Consider the following 8,124-nt stretch of genomic DNA (forward strand, 5'->3'; position numbering starts at 1 on the left):
TTCTGGGCTTTCCATGGGATCCCTGAGCAGCCACCTCTATTCCAAAGTTTACCTTGCTTTATCTGAACACCCACCCCCCCACCCCCCAGAATTTTCCCTCTTTTATCTAAACAATCAGTCCCAAAATCACAGAATACACATGGTCCACAAAAATGCATGCCACAGCCTCTCATATAAACGTATCTCCTGGTAACACTCTCCTCAGGGCTCCGTGAGTTCTCAAACTCAAACAAATACTTTGAGGTGGCTTAAAGCTTTAGTGGGTGGATGGGGGTTGGAGCTTGTAACAGGCTGAACACTTTTGGAGGCCCTCAGAACCCTACAGCTGCTCACCAGGGAGATCTGAGCTCATCTCCCAGCTTCCCTTTCCTAGTGTTTGGGCTCTTGGGTTTGGTAGCAAGGTCAAGTTTCATCAAGCCTCCTTAAAGGACGCTAGATTAGTTGAGTAGCAGACTTGCAAGTGGTCCTCTTTGAGGTCACCTACAACCAAGGTCAGGAGTTCACTTGATTTGGGGCTGAGATTTAGGGACATATGTTCTTAGAGTAGATGAACTCCATTTCACCAAAATCCTAGGCTTTTAACCACCTACACATCCTTCGATTCATCCATTTACCAAACCAGATGTGAGGACAGGGAGGTACTGGCATGCATGTGTGTATTGGGTGTCAGGAGTAGTTCTGACTCACTCTCCAGATTTCAGTGGCTGGAGCCCCTGTTTGCTGCTGACCAGTCTGCCTGGTACTGCTCGGCACACTTCCTTTGTGCTGCTGCTGCCTCCGCTCTGAGCAAGTCCCGAGCTCTAAAGCCTGAGCCGGCTGCCCCTTTCAGCATAGCCTGCTCCGTGGCTGCCCAGCCTTGTTTTGTGGTTTCTCCTCGCAGGCTGTGCCTTCACCTCTCCAGAGACCGATGGGACAGCCTGGCCTGCAGCCCTGGAGAGTGTGCCCACCTGGCAGCCTGGCTCCCCTGCCAACACCTCTGCTGCTGCCTAGCAAGTCCTCTGGTGGGCTGCTCTATGGAGCCGAGTTGCAGCAGGGACTCCGCCAGAAAGAGCATCCTGAAAGCTGTGCTGCCCTGCCTCTATTCCCACTGCACAGCTGCCTTCCTCCTCCTCCATGCTGCGCCTGCCCACTTGCCTCCTTTGCCAGCACAGAATCGTGCACATCACCGGGAAGCCGGACTGCATAGCATGTGTTCCGTTTTCTGCCTGTAAAGTTTCTCGGCTGTTACCTAGCCACGGGTCTCCCAATCTGCACAGAGTTTCCCAAAACTGCTCGCTAATTCTCTGTACAAACTGCTTAGAATCTTTCAGTTATTATTTGGAAGAATACCGAGGATTTGTGGCAGAGCTGTGTTGGGCAGTATACCTCCACCATCTGCTGGCCAAGGACACTGACTGCAGGTAAAAATCCTCTCCTCAATGAGAAAATCTTTGGAGATAAGTTTGCAACCTTAAAATTGATGGTGCCCTTACTCACTTTATACCATGGCAGATAATCTAATGATGCAGAACTTAGAGATCTCATTGCCAATGTTATGGCATATTGGGAGACAATTATGGCATTAATGCTCACGATTAGATTCCTCATATATATAATCACATGGAAGAGATTTATTAATAATAAGGCAGATATCTGGGGAATCGTACAAACGATTAAAAATTAGAGACAAAAATTCAAAATCTTCAGGTCAATGAGGAACTGTCTAACAAAGTAGGTAACTTGGAACTTAGACATAACAGCTTACAAGACAGAATTGATTTCTTGTCCACTGCCCTTGTGGCCAAAATTGAATCCAGTAAGGTGGGAGCTATTAGGCTTGCAGAGACAACTCGTTCTATGTATGATGACTCCATGAATAGAACTGAAGACTGGAACATTAGATTGTCAAATTTACTGACCTAATTCACTCCATCTCTCAACATAATGAATGGCTAGAGATAGGACACTATTCCTACAAGGCAACTTTATTCAGGCCTCTAGAGACAACAGTATTAAATGCTTGGAATCACGCATAATTGATGAGTCCAAGGAACAGGCAGACTCTGTTAGGTCCAGGATATTCAGTCACTCAGAAACACAATGGTTACAAGACTGCAGGTCTTAGATGATCTACAATCTGATAAATCAGATTCAGAGGCACTAGCCACAGTTGTTCCTGTACACCTTTTAGATGGTGCGGAGAACTTCCTAAGGTTGTTAGGCCATCTCCTATGGCCTTCCCAGTAGCTATGACTGAAAGGCCAGCAATGAAGAGGCACCATAATGGTTGCATTACTTATCAGGGTGAGCCAATACAGACGAAGAACCTGAAGGGATTAAGAAGGCCATTGTTTTGCATGGGGTCCACAACCCCTATGTAAGTCAGGGAACTGCTGAACTCTTGGGCAAGCATAAATAGAATAACACCAAAAGAATGGGGTCACTTGATTTCAGTGGTGTTAGATAATTCATCTCAAATACAATGGAGAGTTTTGTGGAGGGAGGAAGAGAAGACCCTCAAGCTTCGAGGCCTAAAGAAAGTTTATGAGGCTCCCAAAGATAAATTTCTTGGTGAGGGGGGGTTATGCTGATCCACAGACCCAGACTGAATATGACAAACACATCCTGTTCTTTATGCTGTAAAGCAGATATGAATGCTTTGATCAAGGTTCATGAACCAGGAGAAAAAAATTGAACTATGTACCAGAGTGATAATAGGTCCAAGAGAAAGGTTCACTCAGTTTTTGGAAAAACTGTCCAGAGAAGTAGAATTTCAAGTACCTGACACAGAGTCTAGAAAAAATCCTTATAGAGTCTCTAACTTATGAGAATGCAAACCCACAATGTAAACAAAAACTTTGGCCATTGAATATGAGATCAGAACCTTTGGACAGATGGGTCTTACATACAGCAAACATTGAGTATAACAGTCAAGATACAGGAACCTGGGTAGGAGAGGCAATTTCTAAGGGTCTAAAGGGGCACCAAGATGCCAAATGCCTTAACTGTGAGGACATAGAAACTTGGGTAGGAGAAGCAATCTCCAGAAATTTAAACAGAAATCAAAATATCAGATGTTTTAACTGTGGTAGAATAGGAAATATGAGAAAAAATAGTAGGCAAAGCATTCCCAGAGATAATGCTCCTCCCAGGAATGATTCAAACAGAAGGCCTCAGCCTTCTGGATTGTGTAGATGTGGCAAAGGGCGACACTGGACCAATGAATGTAGATCGACCACAGACAGACAAAGCAACCCTTTAAAATTGGGAAACTCCTCGGGAGACCTCTCAAAGACCCCCCCATGTCAAAAGTGGTATGGTCATTCCCAGTCCCTGGGGAAGACAGTTTCTCCAAGGACAATTAGAAGATTCCTTGCCTACTGTAAAGACTATGAATGTGATATCCTTCAGGGTAGGTTCCTAATGCGATTCCTTCATTCTCCCCCTGTGTTTATTCATCACTGATTGAGGAAATGAATGCTCAGAGTTACAAGTCTCTACCTTCTTCAGCTCTTGCAGTGTAAATGCTTTGGCATCGGATATGGCCTTGTCATGTCTCTGAGAAATCAGGACCACATTTCTGGAGAGATTATTTGAGAGGAGCCAGGAAAGGATCCTAGCATTTCAACAAAGGTAGGAGAAGGCTAACAACATCCTAAAGTGACTGACTCTTAATACACCATGCTTTTCATGATATCCTAGTACTTAGCTGTGTGTAGCATAGAGCTGTTGATGGTTTTCAGGAAGTGTTCCACCCTGCCTCTACTGTAGAGCTTCTTCCACCTTCGAGTGTTAACAGGCAGGCTCTTCCCAACTCAGTGTTCATTTTCAATCTGGGGTCCAATGTCTTGGAGGAGATCGGGGTGACACCCGACTCTGGACTGCAAAAGAGCCTGATCACAGCTCATACAGAAGGTGGCAAGGAGGTCTGTCAGCAGATCCGGGGGTTTCCTGATGAAGGTCTCCTTATGGAGCTGAAGCTAGCATGGAGCAGTCGGTGCATCCCAGGGCATCTGCAGCTGGGTGAGCAGGTTCCCTCTTGTGTTGGACCCAAAGGGCATCTATTATTCGGGAGGAGCCAAGAGCTTGGACCTAGGACTGCACAGAGAAGGATTCATCTAGGGAGCTCCATCTCATCTACCTACAGGGCTTCCCCTCCCCTAACTCCCTATGGACAGCTTAGCATTCCTCCACTAGCCACTGTGGCTCTGGGCATATCCAGCACTGAACCCCAAGAGCTGTGATAAAGCTGCAGATGTGCTTATCATAATGGCTTCCAGGGGGTAGCAGCGGCGAGTAGGCTGCTATTAAAAACTTATGTGCTCAGAGTCAAGAGAGCAGAGAACCTTCCCAGAGCCATCTCTTGAGAAGAGAACTCTGCCTGGACTAAGCGAGGCACGTCAGAGGGCAGCCGATGATGCACTTCAAATCTCTCCAAAGGGACTTCTGGGATAACTGTCATTCCTCTCGAGTAATGGACATAGGCAACCGCAGCAGATCCCAGCCAGGGCACAGGCAGGATGGGAGGCTCCCTGGCTACGTGCGATCCCTGAGTGGGTCCCAACAGTGGTGTGCAGCCCTGGCATAATCCTGTGTCCATCCCAAGGCAGTAGAGGAAGCTGCCTGGAGATTCCCAAGGGAGTTCAAGTCAAATCTTGAGGTCAGAGCTTGACTCTGCTCCTCTCTCCTTTGTCTCATCCCTCCCCCACTGTTCCCTCCAGGTCCTCCAGTTCCTCCAGTCCCTCCAGGCACTAATGCCTCTGCCTTCTGGTCCGGACAGAGTACAGTCTCGGGCTCTCCAAGGAGACTTGCTGCTCACTGCCAAGAGAATTTGCTCTTTGAAAGCAAACACGGAAGAGCCAGAGAATGTCCACCAGGAACAGATTCAAGAACCACAAGAGATCAAAGCCAAGCATCAAAATGAAGGCAAAGGTGAGGATGGGAGCAGCTGCCTTGCTCCTTTGTGTGTCTGCTTGTTTTGTGCTCCTGGAGTTCAGTGTGGAACTAGGTGTCTGCATTGGCTGGAAGTGACCAGGGGAAGCCTGGGTTCCTGAATGAGAGGGCAGGGGCAGGGGCAGGGGCAGGGGGCAAGGGAAGGGGCAGGGGCTCGGGAAGTGCAGACACCTAGTGTGTGATTCCATCCCTAGACTGGTTCTTGGATTCTACAAAAGAGCAGACTGAGCAAGCCAAGGGAGACAGCCAGTAAACAGCACCATTCCATGGCCTCTATATCTGCTTCTGCCTCCAAGTTCAAATCCTGTTTGAGTCACTGCCCTGACTGTCTTCCCTGGAGAACAGCAACATGAAAGTGTGAGCCAAATTTCTTTCACAACTCGTTGTCACATCATGGTGTTTCATGTCAGCAGTATAAACCCTAACTGAGACAGCCTGTGAGGAACCAGGATTGCTCTGTTCATATGCAAATGTGGGCGTTGGGTATTTTAATTCAGTGAGGCCAATCCCTGACAAGATATACTCACAAATTCACCTCATCTTTCCTCTGTGCAAAACCTAGAAAGAGAAATACAGTTCACAGCATATGAAGCCCGTAGTCCTGAGAAGCAGATACCTTATGAAGAATCAACTAGGACGCCAGTTCTGGGCTCTCTACAGCCTGGAGCAGTTGCATTAATATTCTTGCAGGGTCCAGGATTTAGATTTGTGATTTTGGAATAACCTACTCCTTAAATTCAAGCTAACTACTTGATCTGTTGCTAAACAAAAGAACATAGCCCCTTCATTTGCTAAAGGAAAAACTTGGCTTCCTTTGGAATAGTTGTGTCTGTTCCCAATGAATAAAGTCATCAGAGTAGGATCCAGGATGCTTGGGAAAAGGAGTGGATGATTCTGAATGATTTTCATTGTAGGTGATTTTTTTTTCACCCTCCAACTTAGAGCCCATCAGACTGCTACATCTCATTTTTTTTATAACGATTGCATTTATCTAAGAACTCCTGTGACAATAATATAGTATGACTAAATGCTCAAGACCTCTGATTTTATCTCTTTGGCTGCCTGTAAAGGTCCTGAGAACAAAACTATCTGGGCTTTCATCAGTCTCTTGTTATGATTTGTAAATTCATGTGTGAGGCCTTAGCTGCATTTAGTTCCATGATTCAAGTTGTATGGGACTCTTATTTGTCTCTGGGGTCTGTTTGCTCTTATCTATTTGGAAGCAATAAGAGAAGTGTTTTATGTGGTGACACTAGTGATACATATTGATATACATATCACACATTGTGGTTCAGAATGGACAGCTGTTCTCTGCAGTGTCTCCTGGGAAGGTAACCCCAGACTAAGCCCCACTTTGATCTCCATGTGACATATACAGGAAGAACCTAGAAAACCTATTTTTCCTTGGCCAGTCTGCTACCTGAGATACACAAAGTATATCTCAGTACCATATGGAGTGTAAGGGAACACCAGTTTAAGGTGATATAACTCCATGTCATGCCACTGGTTTAATAGCAACGTTCAAAATTGCTTGTGTTCCTACCATGCTCATGAAATCTGCTTTAGTGCTCCCATATAACCTGGGATGGAAATGGAAAACTGTAAATTAAGAGATAAAAGTTTACAATTGGTAGGAACATCAAATGTTTCTTTCACCAACCCAGTTATTTTTATGATGTAGTGTGGCCTCGTGACAGATGTACAATTGTATAAATAGCTATGCAATCCTGGAGACTAGATCAGGTTCCATCTTCTTTGGTGAGTAATGGTGTTTACAGGTTCCTCACAAGGTAGATGAGGGCAGAATACTCACCCACTGATTGTTTACTGAATGCAGGACTCACAGTTGAACAAGAAAGAATAAAACCTCAGGTCTATCTCTGCAGGGTTTTTATTTTTTTTCATTCTTGTCAAGATCATTTAAGGGCCCACAGTACTCACAGAACAACATCAAATGGTGGCCTTTAATAATAACCAGAGTCACATTGTGAATCATGTGTACACAAACATTGCTTGCTATTGTTGTGAAAATAATTGCAGGTACTGCAATGAGCCCATTTTCCCAACTAACTTCCCTGACTACAGATGTATTGAGGAAGAGTTCCTAGATGCCCTGAGAGTCAGTGACATATCAATGATCTTCCAGGCTGCCAAACCCCAGCTCCACCCATCTGCACTGCTTTGCAATAGTTGAGAGACTATATTAATTGCCCCTCCTTGATGGTAAGGTTGATGACTACCTTATATGACATCCTTAGAACCTTCATCCAGTGACTGATGGAAGCAGAGACAGATACCCACAGCTAAACACTGAACTGAACTCCTGGAACCTAGTGACAGAGATGGAGGAGTGATGAGCAAAGGGGTCAAGACCGTGATGGTGAAACCCACAAAGACAGCTGACCGGATAAGGGGGAGCTCTTGAATCCCAGACTGATACCTGAGAGACCAACAGGGGACTGATACAGACTCAATGAATATGGTGCCAGGGAGGAGGCCACAGAAATCACTGGGGCCTTGGGTAGTAGATCAGTGTTTACCATGGTTTATGAATGACCTTTGAGAGCCCATTCCAAATAGAGGGATGCTCTCTCAGCCTGGACACATGGGGAAGGGCGTAGTTCCTGCCCTGGAGGAAATTACAGACTTTGGAGATCCCCCAAGGAAGGCCTCACCCTCCCTGGGGAATGATGTGGGGATTGGGTGGGAGGCTGGTGGAGATATAAGGGAGGAGGGGTGGGAGAGCTGGGATTGACATGTGAAGCAAGCATGTTTCTAATTTAAATAAATTCATTACAAAGATAAAAAAGAATTATCTCAATTAGATCCAGTTCTATTTTAGGGGTCTAGGGTCCAAAACATTCTGAAGATGATGAGAAAAGTGAAGATTAGTATTGTGTGATGTTTTTTTGTTTTTTGTTCAACTTTTTTAATACTAAAAAAGCAGTGGGGCTAGAACTCAACACTAAGCGCTCTCTCTGGACTCAGTTCTAGGACCAGGTAATTTATTCAGTCTCTTCTGCCACATTGCTTTTCTCAGGTGCAAATATGCACTGGTGATATGAATCTCAGTTAGATTTGAAGGAATGTCTTTATGTGACTCTGATTGTCAACCACATGGTCTCACTGCCTCTGCTCTCACTCTACATAGACTGACCCATCCTTCTGTCCTGCCAGTTACCATGACAATGC

General features: G+C 45.5%; 1 long non-coding RNA gene across 1 annotated transcript; it reads left to right on the forward strand.

Moving 5' to 3' along the window:
• The first annotated feature begins 523 nt into the window (after positions 1-523).
• LOC121135937 lies at positions 524-7,197 on the forward strand. The gene is made up of 4 exons (XR_005873053.1): positions 524-1,400; positions 3,490-3,612; positions 4,701-4,911; positions 5,127-7,197. It is a non-coding gene; the product is annotated as an uncharacterized LOC121135937 (long non-coding RNA).
• Positions 7,198-8,124: the final 927 nt, after the last annotated feature.

The sequence above is a fragment of the Mesocricetus auratus genome, unplaced genomic scaffold (genome assembly GCF_017639785.1).
Source record: "Mesocricetus auratus isolate SY011 unplaced genomic scaffold, BCM_Maur_2.0 Super-Scaffold_100045, whole genome shotgun sequence".
In the NCBI taxonomy this organism is placed as follows: Eukaryota; Metazoa; Chordata; class Mammalia; order Rodentia; family Cricetidae; genus Mesocricetus; species Mesocricetus auratus.